The following is a 19,228-nucleotide window of genomic DNA, read 5'->3' as shown; positions in this document are numbered from 1 at the left end:
GACATATTTCACCATTATCATGTTATCCCCTTTCATATAAATGAAATTCCCTTGTATTTCTAGTTTGCTGAGAGTCCATTTTCTAAATCAGAAGTAAATGTTAAATTTTGGCAAGTGCTTTTACTGCATCTATTAGGATAATTATATGTTTTTATTTTATTCTGTTAATGTGATAAATTATACTGAATGGTATTTAAATGTTAAACCAACACACAATCCTGGGAAAAACCCTACTTGATCACGATATTCGTATTTTTATGTCTTGTTGGATTCACTTTGTTCAATTTTGCTAAGCATTTAGTGTCTATGCTCTCAAGGGACATTGTAGTTTCCTTTTCTTGTAATGTCTTTGTTTGGTTTTGGTTTGAGAGTTACACTGGCCTCAACAATTGGGAAAAGTTCTTTCATTGATTTCCTAAACATGTTGGTGTAACATTGGTATTTTTTTCTTAAACATCTGATAGAACTTATCAATGACTCTATCTGGGCTCAGACATTTTGTGGGGGTGATAGTGAAGTAAAATGCATTTGTTACTAAGGGTTGAAATAGAAAAGAAAAATGGAGAGGCTGCTCTAGAGAAACACACATGTGCACAAAACATGTACAAGAATGTCCATAGAGTGGTCTGCATAGAGTAGTCTGCAGCTGGGGGACAGTGGAAACCCACATGCCTGTCATTGTCAGCTTGGGCTCCTTTAACAAAGCGCCATTGACTCGGTAGTTTATAAGCCACAGAAATGTAATTCTCACAGTTCTGGAGGCTGGAAGTCCATGACCAGGTGCCACCCTGATTGGGTTTCTGATGAGGTGTGTCTTCTGGGTCATAGATGACCAACTTCTTGCTGTGTCCTCACTTAGTGGAAGAAGATTCAGAGATTTCTTTGTAGGAAATTTTTTGATGATGAATTCAATTCCTTTTGTATATGTAAGTATTCAGATTTCTTACTTTGTCTCTTGTCAGTGTTGGCAACTTTTTTTTTTTTTTTTACAGAATTTGTCCATTTTATCAAGTTGTCAAATTGAATTGTTTCATGTTATTCAGTAAGGCCTCTTATTGTCTTTTTGATGTATTCAGATTTATACTGATAAGCTCTTTATTATTTCTGATAATGGTATTTTGTGTTTTCTTTTTTTCAAATCTTACCAGGAATTTATCAGTTTTTTTAATTTTTTCAAAGGGCAAATGTTGGCTTTGTTAAGTTTCTCTATTGTCTGCCTATTTTCTACTTCATTGATTTCTGCTTTTTATTATTTTATTCCTTCCGTCACAAGGGCTTTACGTTGCTCTTCTACTTTTTCTAGCTGGTTAAAGTAGAAGTTTAGATCATTGATTTTGTATTTCTTTCTTTCCAGCATAATCAGCGAAAGATATAAATTTCTCTCTAGGCATTGCTTTTGTTACATCCCACAAGTCTTGATTCATTTTATTTCCCTTGCAATAAAAGTTAAAGCATTTTCTAATTTCCCTTGTTATTTCTTTTTAAATTCGTGAGCTATTTAGAAGTGTGTTGTTTATCAAGTATTTGGAGGTTTTCCAAAATTTTTAAAAATCTAGTTGAATCCTGTTATGGTCACATAATTTTATTATTTCAATTCTTATAAATTTGTTGATCATTATGGCCTAACAAATGGTCTCTTTTGATGAGTGTTCTACTTGCGCTTTAAAAGAGTATGTGTTGTGCAATTGTTGGATGTATTATCCTATGAAAGTCCATTAAATTGAGTGTATTCATTGTGTTTTTCAAGTTGTTCAAAATATCCTTAATGATATTTTGTCTTTTAGTTTTTATCAATTACTAACAATACAGTGTTAAAAACCTCAACTATGATTGTGAATTTGTCTAAAAACCTTTTAATTCTGTTTTACTTCATGTATTTTTGAAACTCATATTAAGTACATAAATGTTGATGATTGTGATATTTTCCTGATGGATTAATAATTTTATTAATATTTCTCATGCGAAGTGTGTCCAGAATGGTGGAACAAGACTCTCCTAAAATATGATCATCCTAAAAGCAATTAGAATATTGACAAACTATATCACAATTAACTTTTTCAGAACTTTGGAAATTAACCAAAGGCTTAAAACTATCCAAGGAGCATTTACTCAAGGAAAAGAATGCCTGAATCTTAGAAAAACAACAAGCTTTGCGGTGTTTTAATTTGTCCTATTCCCAACCTTCTACATTCAAGTCCATGGTTTCTTTGAAAACCATAAGACTCGGGATCATGGTGCGTGTGAAAAACAGGAGCTTAGCGGATGTGGAGGGGACAGAATGGCTTTGGAGCTTCCCCAGAAGCCCCACTCTCAGCTACCCGAGAGTCCCAATAGCAGAGCTTGTCTTTATTTGACCTGACTCAGGACTTGCTCTGTGAGTAGAATCCTATCTCCAGGGCATTATTGAAAAAATAAATTGATTGCAATTAACACTCAAGCTGCCTGAAGTAAAAATAATAAGGTAGACACATGTTTTTAAAATAATAAGGGAGACACGTTTTTAAAAAAATTTTAAAGAAAATCTGGCAAATGAGATGTTCATAAGTAGTTCTGAAGAGCTCTCATATATTTCTGAAAGTCTAGAAGGTCATGCTCATAGACACGGCTATCTGCATGCTCAGGAAAGACCAGAAAGGAACCTAAGCTCTTACATCTGGCTGACCTTGTGGTGCTATGTGATCACGAAATGAAGGCTAAGGGAGAGTCAGTAACTGCTGGAACTTTGAAGGCATTCCTCAACATACTTTGGCAAAAGGTGGGAGATTTAATTGACTCAAGGCATTTAAGGAAATCTACATCCAATATTTAGTTTCAGTTTACCAATATGTAAATTGAGTAAAGATTTCTGTCTCCACACATGGAATACACACTTTACAGAAAAATCACTAAACAGGCAAACAACATCAACAATAGCAAAAGGCAACAACAAACCCAAAGGGAGGGGCTGCGATCTGATTTGCAGAGTTGGCATATTACGTTAGTTAAAATTAGTTAAGTTCTGTGTCATTAAGTATATTTGCATTGCTGTGCAACTATTTCCACCGTTCGCCTCCAGAACTATTTCATCTTCCCAAACTTGAACTGCATTGTTTTAAGTTAGCATACTAATTTTAATCTCCAGGACAACCATTAAAAACTCTGACCTATTTTGAGAAAATAACTCAGTGAAATATAGTAAAATAAAGTACAAGAGACTTAAAATGACATCAGATAGAAATATTTATTTAACATAAAAGAAGTAATAATACAGGACTAAGGAAACAAAAAAACAAAAAAGACATAAAACACAAGTAGTAAAATCCTAAGTTATTAGTAATTATGTCAACATAAATGGTTTGAACATATCAATTAAAAAGATTTTTTAGAAAAACACATAAGCCAACTGTATGCCATTTAGAAGAGACACGCTTTAAGTTCAAAAACAAGAAGATTGAAAATAAAAGCATGGGAAATGTAATGCTATGCAAACAATAAGCAAAAGAGTGCTAAAGTGGCTACACTGGTAACAGATAAAATAAGCTTTAAGACAAAAAGTGTTGCTAAAGACAAAGAAGGACATTTTATAATCATAAAAGTGTCAATCCATCAAAAAGATATAAAAATTATAAACATACATGCACCTAACAATAGAATCCCCAAATACATGAAGCAAAAATTAAAAGGACTGAAGGGAGAAATAGACAAATCAACAATAATTGTTAGAAAAAGTGACACCCCACTTTCAAAAATGGATACAACAAACAGATCAACAAAGAAACAGAAGACTTCAATGACACTGTAAACCAACTAGATGTAACAGACATCTACATACTACTCCACCCAAGAACAGCAGAATATACATTCTTCTCAAAAGCACATGGAACATTCTCCAAGATAGATCATATGTTAGGCCATAAAACACCTGAGTAATTGCTAAAGGAAGACATTATACAAGGTAGGTTCTACAATCACAATGAAATAAAATTAGAAATCAATAACAGAAAGAAATTTTTCAAATTCACAAAAATGTAGTAATTAAATGCCACCCTTCTAAATAACCAATGAATCAAAGAAGGAATCAAGGGAAATTAGGAAATATGTTAAGATAAGTGAAAATAAAAACACAATATGCCAAAACTGATGCAATGAAGCTGGAGCAGACCTTAGAAATCTCAATTCAATAACCTGACTTACCACCTTAAAAAACTAGAAGAATAAACTGAATCCAAAAAGCAGAAGAAGAAAGAAAATAATAAAGGTTAGAATGAAAATAAATAAGAGAATAGAAAATCATTAGAGAAAAATCAATGAAATCAAGTTGATTCTCTGAAAAAAAAAATCTATACAATTGAGAAAACTTCAGTTATATTGACCAAAAGATAAAAGACTTAAATTACTAATATCAGAAATGAAAGAGAGAATGTCACTGTCAGCATCTGCTACCCAAAATACAGTGGGAGAATAAAGGGAACTAAATGGAAGTGAGGATTCCATATGTCATTCAAAGTGGTAAGATGATAATATCAGTATATATAACAGTTATAAGTCATATACATATCTTGTAATTCCCAGAGAAATCACTGCAAAAGCTATAGCAAAGATACACTGGAGATCACTGTAAATAACTCAAGACAGAACCCTAAAAAATGTTCAACTAACCCGCAGAAGGCAAGAAAAAGGGAACAAGTTCCTGAGGAAACAAATAGAAAACAAAAATAAAATGGCACACTTAAATGTTAAATATCAATAATATCTTAAATATAAATCGTCTAAATTCAGTAATCAAAAGACAAGAGTTTGCCAGAGTGGAACAAAAATGTCATTCAGCTATGCTACTTAAAAGAAACTCACTTAAAATTCCATGACATGAGTAGGTTGAAAATAACAGGATAAAAATATATCATGGAAACATTAAATTTTTTAAAAGCAGAAGTAGCTATATTAATATATGATATTAACATAACCACTTATAGCCTTCAGAGAAAAAAATTACTAAAGACAAGGAGAGACATCACATAATGAGAAATGATTAATCTGTCAGGAAGACCTAACAATCCTAAACTGCATGTGTTGAACAACAAAGTCCCAAAATATATGAAACAAAAACTCTCAGAGCTTACAGGGGAAATAAACACATTCACATTTATAGTCAAGTACTTTAATATCTGCCTCTCAGCAAGACAGAAAATCAGTCAGTGTAGGGAGCAACTGAACAACTCAATCAATTGTCAGGACCCAACTGACACACACAGAACACTCCATGCAACAGTAGCAGCATACACAAGTTTTCAAGGGCCTATGAAATAGTTACCAAGGTGTATCATACCTTGACCGACAAAACAAACCTCAACAAATTTAAAAGAAATAAAATCAGAGAGTATGTTGTCTGATGATAATGAAATCAAACTAGAAATAAATATCAGAAAGACAACAGGAAAATCTCTAAACACAGAAATTAAATAACACATTCCTAAATAATCATATAGATCAAAGAAGAAGTCTCAAAGACTTCTTTTATAAGTGTAAAATTGTTTGTAGTATTACTTTACTGTCTTTCCAGTGATTGAAGGATCTAGAAATATTCCCAATTTTTTCCTGATATTGGTGATTTGTGTCTTCTTTCTTTTTATTTTTGTCCATACTGCTGGGGGTCTATTTACTTTGTTATTTTATTTTATTTTTTTTTTGGACACAGAGTCTCGCACTGTCCCCCAGGCTGGAGTGCATTGGCACAATCTTGGCTCACTGCAAGCTCCACCTCCTGGGTTCACACTGTTCTCCTGCCTCAGCCTCCCGAATAGCTGGGACTACAGGTGCCCACCACCATGCCTGGCTAAATTTTTGTATTTTTAGTAGAGTCGGGGTGTCACTGTGTTAACCACAATGGTCTCGATCTCCTGACCTTGTGATCCGCCCACCTCAGCTTCCCAAAGTGCTGGGATTACAGGCGAGAGCCACCGTGCCTGGCCTATTAATTTCTTTAAAGAAACACCTTTTGTTTCATTGATATTCTCCATTTTTTAAAATTTCAATTTCATTGAGTTCTGCTTTTATTTTTATTATTTCTTTCTTTTTACTTGCTTTGGACTGATTTTGTTCTTTATCTATTTTCTTGAGATGGGAACTTAGGTATGAGATTTTCTTCATTTCTAATATGAACATTTTATTGCTATAAACTTCACTCTCAGCAATGCTTTGACTGTATCCCACATAGTTTACTATGTTATGTTTTCATTTTTATTTGATTAGGTGTATAATTATTCTCTTTAATTATCAAATATAATTCATAATTCTCACATGGAAAAGATAGTCTATTGTATGTATGCACATTTCTGCCCTTTCTGCTATTTTTCTTCCTCCCTGAGGCTCCAAGATTCCCTCTTTCATCAATTTCTTTCTGTTTGAGGAACTTTTAGCTATCTTTATAGATAGATCTGCTAATAAGTTTCTTTTAGTTTTTCTTCATCTAAGAGTGTTTTTATTTCTTTTTTATTCTTGAAGGATAGTTTTGCTAATGTAGTTTATTAAGGTTGATATTTTTTTATTTAAGAACTTGGAAAATATTGAGCACTTCCTTCTGAATTCTGTCATTTGAATTGGTGTTTCCCTGTATGTAATGTGTTGCTTTTCCTTGGTTCTTTCAAGAGATTTTTCTTTATGTTTAGTTTTTCAAAGCTTAATGATGATGCTTATCCTGTTTCAGGTTTGCACAGCTTCTTGGACCTGTAACATTACATGTTTCATCAAAGTTGGCAAGTTTTCAGCCATTATTTCTCCAAGTAGCCTTTCAGGCCCACTCTCTTTCCTTCTTGCACTCCAATTATACAAATGTTGGATCTTTTATTATTTTCCCACAGGTCCCTGAGGCTCCATTCATTTTCTATAAGCCTCGTTTTTCTCTCTTATTCAGATTGGGTAAATTCTATTGTCCTGTCCTCAAATTCATTGATTCTGTACTCTGTCATCTCCACGCTACTATTGAGCCCATTCAGCAAAAATTTCTACAGGTTTTATTATACTTTTAAATTACATAATTTCCATTTGGTTCTTAATAACATCTATTTTTGTTCAAATTTCATACTGTTTCATTTGTTTCAAGCGAATTTGTCATTGATTATTGAAGCATTCTTATGTTCACTGCTTTAAAATTTTTGCCAGAGAATTCAAATATCTGATTCATCTCAGTATCAGATGTCTTTTCTTTTCTCGTTTAAGTTGTGGTTTTCTTGGCTCTTGGTATTATGGGTGATATTTTTATTGTATTCTGGAATTGTATCTATTATGTCAGGAGACTGTGGGTCCTATTTAAATTATTTTTAGCCGGCAGTCACCTTGTTTAGATTAACACCTAGGTTCTAGCCTATTTTCATTAGCTGCAGTTTCAGTGGAAGTTTAGTTTTCAGAGCCTATGAGTACTGTTTTGGTCTGCTTGGTTATCTGGAGCCCCCCAGGATCTTGCTGTTCCCTGTAGATGCTTCCTGAGAAGGTGGGAGGTGTTTCCCCTGGCCAGCCCCTGGGGGTCTCTTGGCAGGCAGAAGTGTGGTAGGATCCTTCTGTTGCTTCCACAGCTATTTCTGGCAGGGATAAGATAGTCTCAGGCCTACGGAATAGAGGGACTTCCTGGGACAGGCAGCTTACTATGCCAGGGTCCCTTGCTGTCTCTGGGTGCAGGAGGTTGACACTCTCAGGTTCTCAGAGATAAGAAGGTTTTCTGAAGCAGACATCTGCTGTGCCTGGGTACCTTTCGCCAGTACAATGTGTCAAGTCAGTGTCTCTGGGTGGGGAAGGGGTCTCCTCCTACAGTGATAAAGGGGCTTGTTGAGCAAGCTGCCTGGGGTAGCCAGGACTCTCTCACCAGCTTTGCCCTCCAGCAGCCTCAGGTTCTCTGGTGAAGGGAGCCTCGGGTCTGACAGGAAAGGAGAGGGCCTCCCCTGGCTGCTGATTTATTCAGGGATCCAGGTCAATCTTCCTTATCAGCAGCATCATATTTGCCTGACATTGCTAGAGCAGAGGTCCCCAATTCCCAGGCCACACAGCAGGAGGTGAGTGACCACCTCTCCTATACCCCATAAATATATAGACCTACTGTGTACCCACACAAATTAAACATTTTTTAAAAATTGCTTACTTCACAGAGCTTCATGATACTTAAATGAGATTATCTACATAATGTCCTTGACACATAGAAGGGCTCAAAAAATATCTTTGGTCATTATTATTTCTGCATATAATCAACCATTAAAAGCCTTGATTTCCTTACGCATAAGTTAGGGATAATAGTAGTATCTGCCTCATAGCACTGTGAAGGGTTTTGATTATCTATTACTGTATAACAAACCCACCCCAGCTTAGTGGCATAAAATATATAGCATTTTTAGTGTTCTCAGGAGATGCAGATCAGGAATTCAGAAAAGGTACAGCAGACAGGGCCTCAGCTAGGGAGACTTGAATGGCTGGGGCTAACAAATTCTGAAGGTATCTTTGCTCACAGGACTGGCACCTACACTTTGGTTACTCAAAGGGTGGGCATAGATTCAACTGTCCACTACAGCAGGGGTCCCCAGTCCCCAGGCCATGGACCAGTACTGGTCTGTGGCCTATTAGGAACCAGGCTGCACAGCAGGAGGTGAGAGGTAGGCAAGTGAGCATTATCGCTTGAGCTCTGCCTCCTGTCAGATCAGTGACAGCATCAGATTCTCAGAAGAGCAAACCCTATTGTGAACTGCATGCGAGGGATCTAAGTTGTATGCTCCTTATGAAAATCTAATGTCTGATGATCTGGTATCACAAAACCATTCCCTACCCCTGCTGTCCATGGAAAAATTGTCTTCTGTGAAACTGGTCCCTGGTGCAAGGAAGGTTGGGGACCACTGTGCTGGAGGGGCTTCCACTGAACCCAAGAAAGATCCCTCCATGTGTCTGTGAACATGGCATCTGGGTGGCCTTCTGGTGCTCAGTGAGGGCTGGAGGGTGCTGTGTGCAGTGCTGCCTCCAGGCCTGGGCCCACATCAACTTGGGGACTTCTATGCACTATCTTTCAGAGTCCTCATCAGCTTGTCTTTTGGGCCATGTCCAGGGTTTATAGTTGTGCTTAGCAAGAAGGAAAAGGAAGGAAAAAGTCTTTATCATCTTTCAAAGACCAAAACTCTGCCCTCAGTTACCTTGAAGAGTGAATTTTCATTTTTACTTTGAATTTTCCTGATAGTTTCATTATCATTTTTTTCTACCACCAGTGCCCATTTCCCTAACCCACTCGCTCCTCCTCTGGCTTTGTTTGGTCAGTTGAGAGATTCGCTGGGGTTTCTTGGCTTTTTAAAGATACACTATTATTTAGGGTTTTTTTAAGACATAGAGAAGTCTGCAGGGCTTGGGTATTCTAAATATAGAAATGCATTAGGCTATTTTTTATGCTATCACTAGTCATAACTGTCACACAAGTATCTTGTGTGAATGTTTATAAATTATGGCATGAATGTCAAACCACAACATAAAATCACTGCAACCCAAGCTTGAAGGCTTTATAGACTTTTCCCCATGACTTCTGGTAACAATGGAACTCTAATTACCCAAACTCTTATGGTAGATTCTTCCTTACCCTCATGCTTTACTGTCTCATATCTCTCAAGCTTTCATCAGTACGTTGACCTACAGGCCATGTACTCTTCAAATCAAGTACAGTTTTAGGGCTGGCTAGTGATGGGTCCTCTAAAAATATTTACTCTGCAGATTTTTAGAGAAAAGCTAATGTAAAAGGTTCTTCGGACCCTTGTTCTAGTGAAGTCATCTCCAAGGGAGAGTACACAAGATTCTCCACCAAGCAAAATAAAACTATGTCTTTCTTTTTTTTTAAGAAAGAAGTAAAAGTTCACTAATGTTTAATAAATTGACATGGCATCCCCTCTCAGCCTGTTAGGCCATCAGCTGGAGAATCCCTTCTTGCTTGGAAAAGCTTTATGTTCTTCTCAGGTCTTCAGCTGATCAGATGAGGCCCACCCACGTTATGGTGGGCATGTGTCATGTGCCATGTGTGCCATGTACAGGGCCTGCTGGGGAAAGACTGGGAGGAGCTCCACACTGCAGAGAGCATAACCACAGTGCTCTCACCTGCTCACATCCTCCCAGCAATTTTCTTGCACTGACCTTGTGTGCACTTCGTTCAGGGTGTTTTTTAAAGGTTAAACTCATTACTTTCATACAAATAAAAAAAACACATGTCAAAGCTTTTATTTAACTCATAATTTAATGAGGACCATAAGTGAGATGATAGAACTAATTCAAAGGAGAATACAAAAAACACACACATATAAACCATCAGCATAATTTGATGAAAGAAATGAACAATTACATGCAGCCCTTGTCCACAGGGCAAGGATCAATTACATTTTACTGTACATAATCATTTGCATGTCTATGGAATGGAGCCTTTCATCCTTACCAACTCTTTATGACTCACAGAGTTGTAAAATAGTGCGATGGTAATAAAATGTTGCACTAGGCAAGACACTCAATAATCTTTTCTTGCCTATTTCAAAGTCTTTCACAATATTTTCTGGCAAGTAGAATTACAAATTAAATTATCAGGTTTTTAATGAACTAGTGCGTACAAGAAGAAAAGCCCTGTGCATTGGAGATACCAAGCAAACAAGAAGAAAATGTCAGAACTGACGTTTCCTTTTTTTTTTTTTTGACATTGTCACCAATGGGAAGTATTGGTGTATTAAAATCACATTACCTTGTTGTACATATCTCAGAATAATGTTTATGCTCATTACTACCTGAAAATTACAGAACTTATTAGACCTACTATTAGGTCTTGTTATTCAAGGCATCAATTAAACATATTTATTACTATGGCACAAATTCACTTAGAAAAATATTCTGATAACTATATCCACTATAATGATTTTCACTGTAGTATTCTGTGTTTTACCTTGTACATTTTTTTAAAATTTTAAGTTCTGGGATACAAGTGTGGAATGTGTAGGTTTCTTACACAGGTATACATGTGTCATGGTGGTTTGCTGCATCTCTCAACCCGTTATCTAGGTTTTAAGTCTCAAATGCATTAGGTATTCGCCCTAATGCTCTCCCTCCTCTCACCTCCCACCCCCAAACTGGCCCCAGTGTGTGTTGTTCCCCTCCCTGTGTTCATGTGTTCTTATTGTCCAACTCCCACTTGAGTGAGAGCATACAGTATTTGGTTTTCTGTTCCTGTGTTAGTTTGCTGAGGATGGTGGCTTTCAGTTTCATCCAGGCCCCTGCAAAGGACATAATCTCATTTATTTTCATGGCTGCATAGTATTCCATGGTGTATCTGTACCACAGTTTCTTTGTCCAGTCTACCATTGATGGGCATTTGGGTTGGTTCCAAGTTTTTGCCATTGTAAATAGTGCTGCAATAAACATGCATGTGCATGTATCTTTATAGTAGAATGATTTATAATCCTTTGGGTATATACCCAGTAATGGGATTGCTGGGTCAAATGGTATTTCTGGTTTTAGATCCTTGAAAAATCACCACACTGTCTTCCACAAGGGTTGAACTAATTTACATTCTCATCAACCATGTAAAAGTGTTTCTGTTTCTCCACAGCGTCACCAGCATCTATTGTTTTTTGACTTTTTACTAATTGCCATTCTGACAGGTGTGAGATGGTATCTCACTGTGGTTTTGATTTGCATTTCTTTAATGATCAGTGATGCTGAACTTTTTTACATACGTTTGTGGCTGCATAAAAGTAATTTGAGAAGTGTCTGTTCATATCCTTTGCCCACATTTTGATGGGGTTGTTTGATTTTTTTCTTGTAAATTTACTTAAGTTCCTTGTAGCTTCTGGATATTAGGCCTTTGTCAGACAGGTAGATTGCAAAAATTTTCTCCCATTCTGCAGGTTGCCTATACACTCTGATGATAGTTTCTTTTGCTGTGCAGAAGCTCTTTAGTTTAATTAGATCCCATTTGTCAATTTTGGCTTTTGTTGCCATTGCTTTTGGTGTTTTCATCGTGAAGTCTTTGCTCATGCCTATGTCCTGAATAGTATTGCCTACGTTTTCTTCTAGGGTTTTTATGATTTTGGATTTTACATTCAAGTCTTTAATCCATCTTGAGTTAATTTTTGTATAAGGTGTAAGGAAGGGGTCCAGTTTCAGTTTTCCGAATATGGCTAGCAAGTTTTCTCAGCACCACTTACTGAATAGGAGATCCTTTCTCCATTTCTTGTTTTTGTCAGGTTTGTCAAAGATCAGATGGTTGTAGATGTGTGGTGTTATTTCTGAGGTCTCCATTCTGTTCCATTGGTCTGTATGTCTGTTTTGGTACCAGTACCATGTTGTTTTGGTTACTGTAACCTTGCAGTATAGTTTGAAGGCAGGTAGCATGATGCCTCCAGCTTTGTTCTTTTTGTTTAGGATTATCTTGACAATATGGGCTCTTTTTGGGTTCCATATGAAATTTAAAGTAGTTTTTTCTAATTCTGTGAAGAATGTCAATGGCAGTTTGATGAGGATAGCATTGGATCTATAAATTACTTTGGGCAGTATGGCCATTTTCATGATATTAAGTCTTCCTATCCATGGGGATGGAATGTTTTACCATTAGTTTGTGTCCTCTCTTATTTCCTTGAGCAGTGGTTTGTAGTTCTCCTTGAAGAGGTCCTTCACATCCCTTGTTAGCTATATTCCCAGGTACTTCATTCTCTTTGTAGCAATTGTGAATGGAAGTTCATTCATGATTTGGCTCTCTTCTTGTCTATTGTTGGTGTATAGAAATGTTTGTGATGTTTGCACATTGATTTTGTATCCTGAGACTTTGCTGAAATTGCTCATCAGAGCTGACATTTCTCATACTCATCAGAAGACCTCATTATCAGCCATATTAGGAAGAGTATAAAGATATAATCATAGGTGACATAAAGTTAGCCAAAAGGTCACTTAAGATCATCAAGAGGTGGATTTGAAATATCATTAAGATACTCTAGCAATAACCCTCTAGCCAAGTGTGTACTGACCTTGAGATAAAGCCATCAAAATGTGACATGTAGGTGTCCTCATTTTTCTATTTTATGTATGCCTTGTGATGTTTCATTTTGGGGTCTAATTTATAAATTTTCAAATATTAGGAGAGCACACTCCAAAACTTTTTATTGCTATTGATGAGGAATCAGAAAGTTTGGAGACCATGGATTTAAATTACCATAGTAGTCTAGAATGGAAAGTCACATATTTTAGAAGGAAAAAAGACATTCAAAGGAGAGAGTCGGACTAGTGGGAGTGGGAGTATGGAAAGAAGTAATAACACCTGCTTTGTGGAGCAGCGCATGGTTGTCAAATTGTGTCCCACGGAGGTGCTTCTGGATTGTTGCATACCATGAAGTGCTTTCTATTGAACAGCATTTGAACCATCTCTGGAACCCCTTTATCACCATGACCTGGTGTGGTGGTTAATTCTATGTGTCAACTTGTAGAGTGTTTTTGGAAGATATTAACATCGAAGTCAGTAAATTTTTAGTAAAGCAATTGCCCCTCCATAATGCACATAATGTGGATTGGCCTTCTGCAATTGTAAACTGAATAGAACAAACAGACTGGCCTCCCCAGGCAAGAGGGAATTCTCCACCGATAGCCTTGGGACTTTATCCACAGGCTCTGAGCCAGACTGTGTATGTTAGCATCATGGCTCATTACAGGCTGGTTCTGTGTGTCCTAGGGCAAGCCAGATCACTTCTCTTTGCTTCAGTTTCCTCAACTCTCAGTTGCAAATGACAACAGTATTCTACTTCATTGAATTGTTGCAAAGATGAAATCAGTTCATTCATGAAAAGAGTTATTACAGTACCCCTGGCATATAGTGTGCAGAATATATTATCTCTTATGATTATAATGGGATTTCCCCTAAAATTTTATTTTAAAAAGATTAGTCACTATGAAAAATGTGTGCAAACCACTGGAATAATCTATTTACTCAGGCTTCAGTTTTTAATTTATGCTTTCTACTAACCAATGTCGTAAGTATTTAGTGGCCAAAAAAACAAGAGGATGTCGTTCTAACCATACACAGTAACAATTACTTCATGTTTGTGAATCAATTCAGTCAGTGAACCAAAAAGATTCATTAGCCACCTTACTCAGAATTAGAATTCAAAATGGTGACTCTCGAGATTATGGGTGTCCGTTTGCAAGTCATTTTAAGACCAATGGCTCTCCACTCATCAGAAGACCCCCTTCAGGTCTACATCATGAGCAGGATCCAAGCCCTGCCTTCTGGCTGCTTGCAGTCTAACACAGGGCTGAGAAGACACATACCTAGTTGCTATGATAGATAGCAAATGAGCATATACAGAGTACATAGCCCCATGTGTTCCAAAATGATTAACTGAATTAATGAAACTATCAAGTGACTTACTGAACAAAGTGGCAACGGCTCTCTCTTATACACAACCAAAAGTTTCACTTGTAATTGCAAGTGGTTCATTTTACCTGCAAACAAATATTAGTCCTTTCTCTCTTAGAGGGTCACTAGATTTCTGCTTCACACCTGCCCTCCTATATCACATGGCCTGTCCTAAATTAATCCAGCCTGTGTTAATAGTGCCTGGTGGGTTTCCTCATCCATGAACTGCTTGTTTGTATGTCAGTTTCATGCATCCCCTGGATTTTTTCCTTGAACGTGCCTCAGCTTTTCCACCAGATTGTGATCTTCATGAGGGTAGGGATAAGAACTTTTCCAGATGTAATTCATGCACAGTGAATGCTGAATCTTTGCTATTCATCCAGCTAGTTAATGGAGCTCTGTACTGGCACTTTGAATGTCTTTCAGCAAAATATGTGTTTCTTAGCCTGAGAACTGGGGGTTTGGGAAGCAAATGCTACAAATGGCATCTTGAAAGAATATTTTATTCACAATCCTTGGTAATCAAATCCAGTCACTGTCTCAATGACATGTGTCATTCACATATTGGTGAAAACCCAAAAACAAGTTATATTGACAAGGATTTACTAAATCTACAGCAGCATTTGCACCATTTTTAATCAATTAGCCATCAATGCAGGGTAGAACACAGTTCCTGTTGTGAGAAACTTCTAAGTGATACACACAGCTTTTATTTTCCCAGAGTCCTTCCCAAGATAGTTGAAATAACTGGAGACATTCAGAATAAAATGATGCAGGAGACAGTGGGTAAAGCAGGCGGTTCCCTCAGGAAGAAGATCCCACTTATGTCCAACAACAGACTGGGAAGGAATCCTCTTGGGCAGGTCTTGGACACTGGAAATCATGGTCCAAGCAGCCTCGCCACTCACAATCCCGAGTAAAGGAATTTGTTCACGTGCTTTCCCAAGTGCCTTCTGAGAAAGGGGGAGCTCACGAGAAAGTAGTGTCAGTTCATCTAAATCCCATTGTTGTACTAATTTGCCCAAGGACCAGAATACGTATTTTTGCCTTAAGGGAAAAGATAGCTAAGAACCTAACAAAATAAATATTCTTATTCACTCATGTACATCCACCAAAGGTTGTTTTTAAACTAGTTCAGATGACTGAATAAATACTAAGAAGTGCATTTTGGCTAATGTGGCCACCCATGATATGCTTACCTGGCTGAAATCACATACTAAGTTACAGCAGAATGCAGGCAAGCAAGCACCATCAGATAACAAAGCTTTTAGAAAAATTCATGGACTAGCTATGTCAAATTAAGAAAATTCTATTCCTTACCAGAGTTTTGTTTCTTTTCCAAGTTGAGAAAATACCAGTGGTATTTGGCTTTAGCCCATGGAGTTTCTGTGCTCTAGGGGATTTACATAGATCGAGTAGGATGAGACACCATACTTTTTTTTAATGGGCAGTTCACTTTTTAAAAGAGAAGGTCCAAGAAGGAGGAAGTTAAGGTATTTTATTCCCTTTTATTCCCTTAATGTTTGCTGTAGCTTCCTGTTCCAGAGGTTTCTCATTCCTGTAGTGTCCTTCCTTATTTTTGTCCTTCCTGTTGATTTAGGCTTCCCAAAGAACACCTTTGACAGAGTGTGAACCTTGCAGTTTCTTCAGCTGCTGTTACACTAGAGCCTTGTTGGTATGGTTGTAAATTATGTGTGTTAGGGAAGGGGGTGCTTTCTGTAATTACAGGACTAAATCTCAGTTTGTTATGTACTTGAGTCCCTGGGTCTGTGGCCTTCACAAGTGTTTTTTAAAAGCTTCCCTCCTACTCTTAAGAGATACAGGAAAGCTAGGAGGGGCTGTAGAGTTGGAGAAATGTCCTTTCCCCCAGTGAGAGAAGGCTCTGGTAAGTCTTTTACCCTGGAGAAGGCTTTGTTTTGGAGAACAGTCTGGGCATACTTCTAAACAAGTAATCTTTTATTACCTCTACCAGAGCCAGGAGGGGATAATTCCTGGCCCTTTACCATGAGAATCTGGTTAGATTATGGAAGATAAAACCAGTAAAAGTGTGAAGACCACCCCTTCCCCAAGACTGTGCCCCCAGGAATTTCCCACCCACGGCTAGTCCACATTGTTTCCAGCAATTCGTCAAAATTACCATTGCAGTGCTCCCGCCAGTGTACAGCCCCAGTAGCTTCAGGTCTGGGTGAATAGACCTTGGCTATGACCCTCTGGATTTGCTGGTCCTTCCAGCACATGTCAGGATGGCAGTTTGCCCTATGACCTCCATTCCCTGATAGGTGTAAGAAACAGTTTTTCTTGCTGTAAGAATAGAGGGGATGATTTCCAAACTTTTCACTTGTTGGATGTCCCATATTCTCTTTGTACCTTAACTATTTACACACATATGCACACACACACCTATATTAATATACATAAAGTCTTATTAAAAGGAAAGCAGAATATTATAAACACCAGGTATAGAAAGATAGTTAAACTAGGTGGGTTCAGGGTCAACTTATCCATGAAACACAATAAGCACAATAATACATAGGGTCCATAATAATGTTAAGGTCCCACAAAAATGTTTTAATTTTAGTTATATTTAGAATCATAAAGAAAAAGTAATATGATGACAATTATGTATATAAATATATTTTTTAATAAAGGAAAGGACTCACAAAGACAAAGTGCTTAGAGCCCAGCAAAGTCAGAAGGAGAAGAGTGAAAGGATGGAGTGGAATACAGTTGTAGGTTACTGATGAGGTCCCAGTTTTTGTGCTGGACAGTATCTCATAGGTATTACATTATCAAAAATATATAGCTAATTACATACATGAACACATGAATAAAAGAGGGTTATGCATTGACCAAAGGTGATAGTGCAATGAGCCAAAAATTACGTTGTGCACTGGAGGAGAAGGAGTGAGGGGAAGAGAGAAAGAAAGGCTCAGACCCTGAGGAGCATCAACTGAGTGTGGGGAAAAGCTATAGATCATAATGGAAGAGAAGAAGACATTGTTTTAATTTTGTTCCTGTTTGCTGTGGCCAAGTGCAGCCCACCATAATACGTTAAGAAGGCTGTCCCACAGGGCAGCCCACTCTGAGCTCAACCTGGAGCCAACTGAACATTGGAAACCATGCATCTCATCTGTGGCTCCCTCCTTACTCCCGTCTTGATTTCTGGGTTTACTCGTCTATCGTCAGTCTATTCTTCCTCCCCATTACTTCAGCACTGTGCATATGTGTTTCTGTTGTCTTGGTATTTGACACACTCCTGATCACACCTTTGCCCTGCATTTCAGCTCAGGTGTTCTTATCTTTTGGAACTTAAACCTCATACAGGATTGGAGTTTTTCTTAAGAACACTCAGGTTTCAGGGTTCTGCTTCATGTCCCTACTCCCAACTCAGTCCGCTGATGAAAGGACACAAATAGGCAAGACTTAAAAATGTACATCAGTCTAAGTCTCAAGGATGAGATAACGGTGTTATCAAATGCCATTTGATATTAAAGTTTTATTTATACGCCTGGACATTATCAGAAATACATAATTTTAAAAATTGTGCTTCAAAGATCACAACACTGCTTGAGTTGAGAATTGATAATTCCACACAACAAGGAAACCATGGCATTAGCTGAGAGGGACCTTGGCACATCCGGACGGGCGCTGCTTCATGGAAGGAAAGAGGAAGGTTAGACCAGGGTTGCATGCAGGGACTCCGGGACCAGTCTGTCCAGATTTGAATCCTGGATCTGCCACTTATTGCTGGTAAGTTGAGCCCCTGTGCACCTTAGTCCCCTTATCTACCAGATGGTGACACTAACAACACAGATTGTTGTAAGAGTGACCAAGGTCATAGGTCAGGGCGCATACAGCCCTCAGAACAGTGCGTTTCTCAAAGTGAGTGGCATATACATTGCCGTTATAATTGTTTGTAGAGCTGTCTCCGTCCTTTCAATTACAGGTCATCTGATCTGTCTTATCTTAGCTCTTTTATTCCTAGTTTCCCCTAAATGAGGGCCTTTGGAGTAGAGACTACTCCAATGTCTGTGCTTCAGGGGAAGAAAGTGGTTGATTCTTCTGGTCTTTGCTGCTCAACCAGAGCTTGTCTGCTGTCTTATCAAATCTGATCGCACTTGTATGCACTGCAGGGCCTGGGCAGGGCCCTTTGGAGACAAACTTTGTCCTGCCTGTGCTGCTCTCTGTGCTGTGCCTTCTGGGTGCTCAGGGGCTCACAGCAGACCCCTCAAGAGAGGTTCTACCGACTAACCTCACAGCTTTTCCATTGGGCTGCTTGTGATGAGTAGCAGATGTTCTGTTCCCACAGAGCAATGCCTGAGCAAGGCCTGAGGTGCCTTGGATGATGCCCAGCCACTGACCAAACATGGAAGAAATCAGGCCCCAGATGTGAAATCAGTCAGACTACCCCCAATCTTTGCTACTGTCACTACATATATCAATGTGTCAAAAAACAGCCACCAGTACCAAGGGTTCTGAAAGGGCTGGTAAGCCCCTGCACTGGACTGGAGATAAGACTGAGATCCATGTAGAGACATCTGGCATGAACAAGTGGCTCAGAGTATTTTCAAAAACATCTTGTTCTTGACAGGGACCGCTTCTGCCAACCAGATCTCCTTCCTGAGATGAGAATGGACCTTAGGTCCATTCTAAGTGGTTCTGACTCCTTTATCCTGGGCTCCATCCAGGTTGAGCAATGGCCATGGGATTTTCTCATTTCTGAGAACCTTTAACTCCATGCTGCCCCCAGACTTTCATAATCCTCCCAACTGGGTTGCATAGCATGGCCCAGCCCCTCTCACCTACCCAAAATGGACATTTTCCCAAGGTCAGTCACACTGCCGGCCAGTGCAGTTTCAC

The sequence above is a fragment of the Chlorocebus sabaeus genome, chromosome 9 (assembly GCF_047675955.1).
Source record: "Chlorocebus sabaeus isolate Y175 chromosome 9, mChlSab1.0.hap1, whole genome shotgun sequence".
In the NCBI taxonomy this organism is placed as follows: Eukaryota; Metazoa; Chordata; class Mammalia; order Primates; family Cercopithecidae; genus Chlorocebus; species Chlorocebus sabaeus.
Note: the sequence above shows the minus strand (reverse complement) of the source record.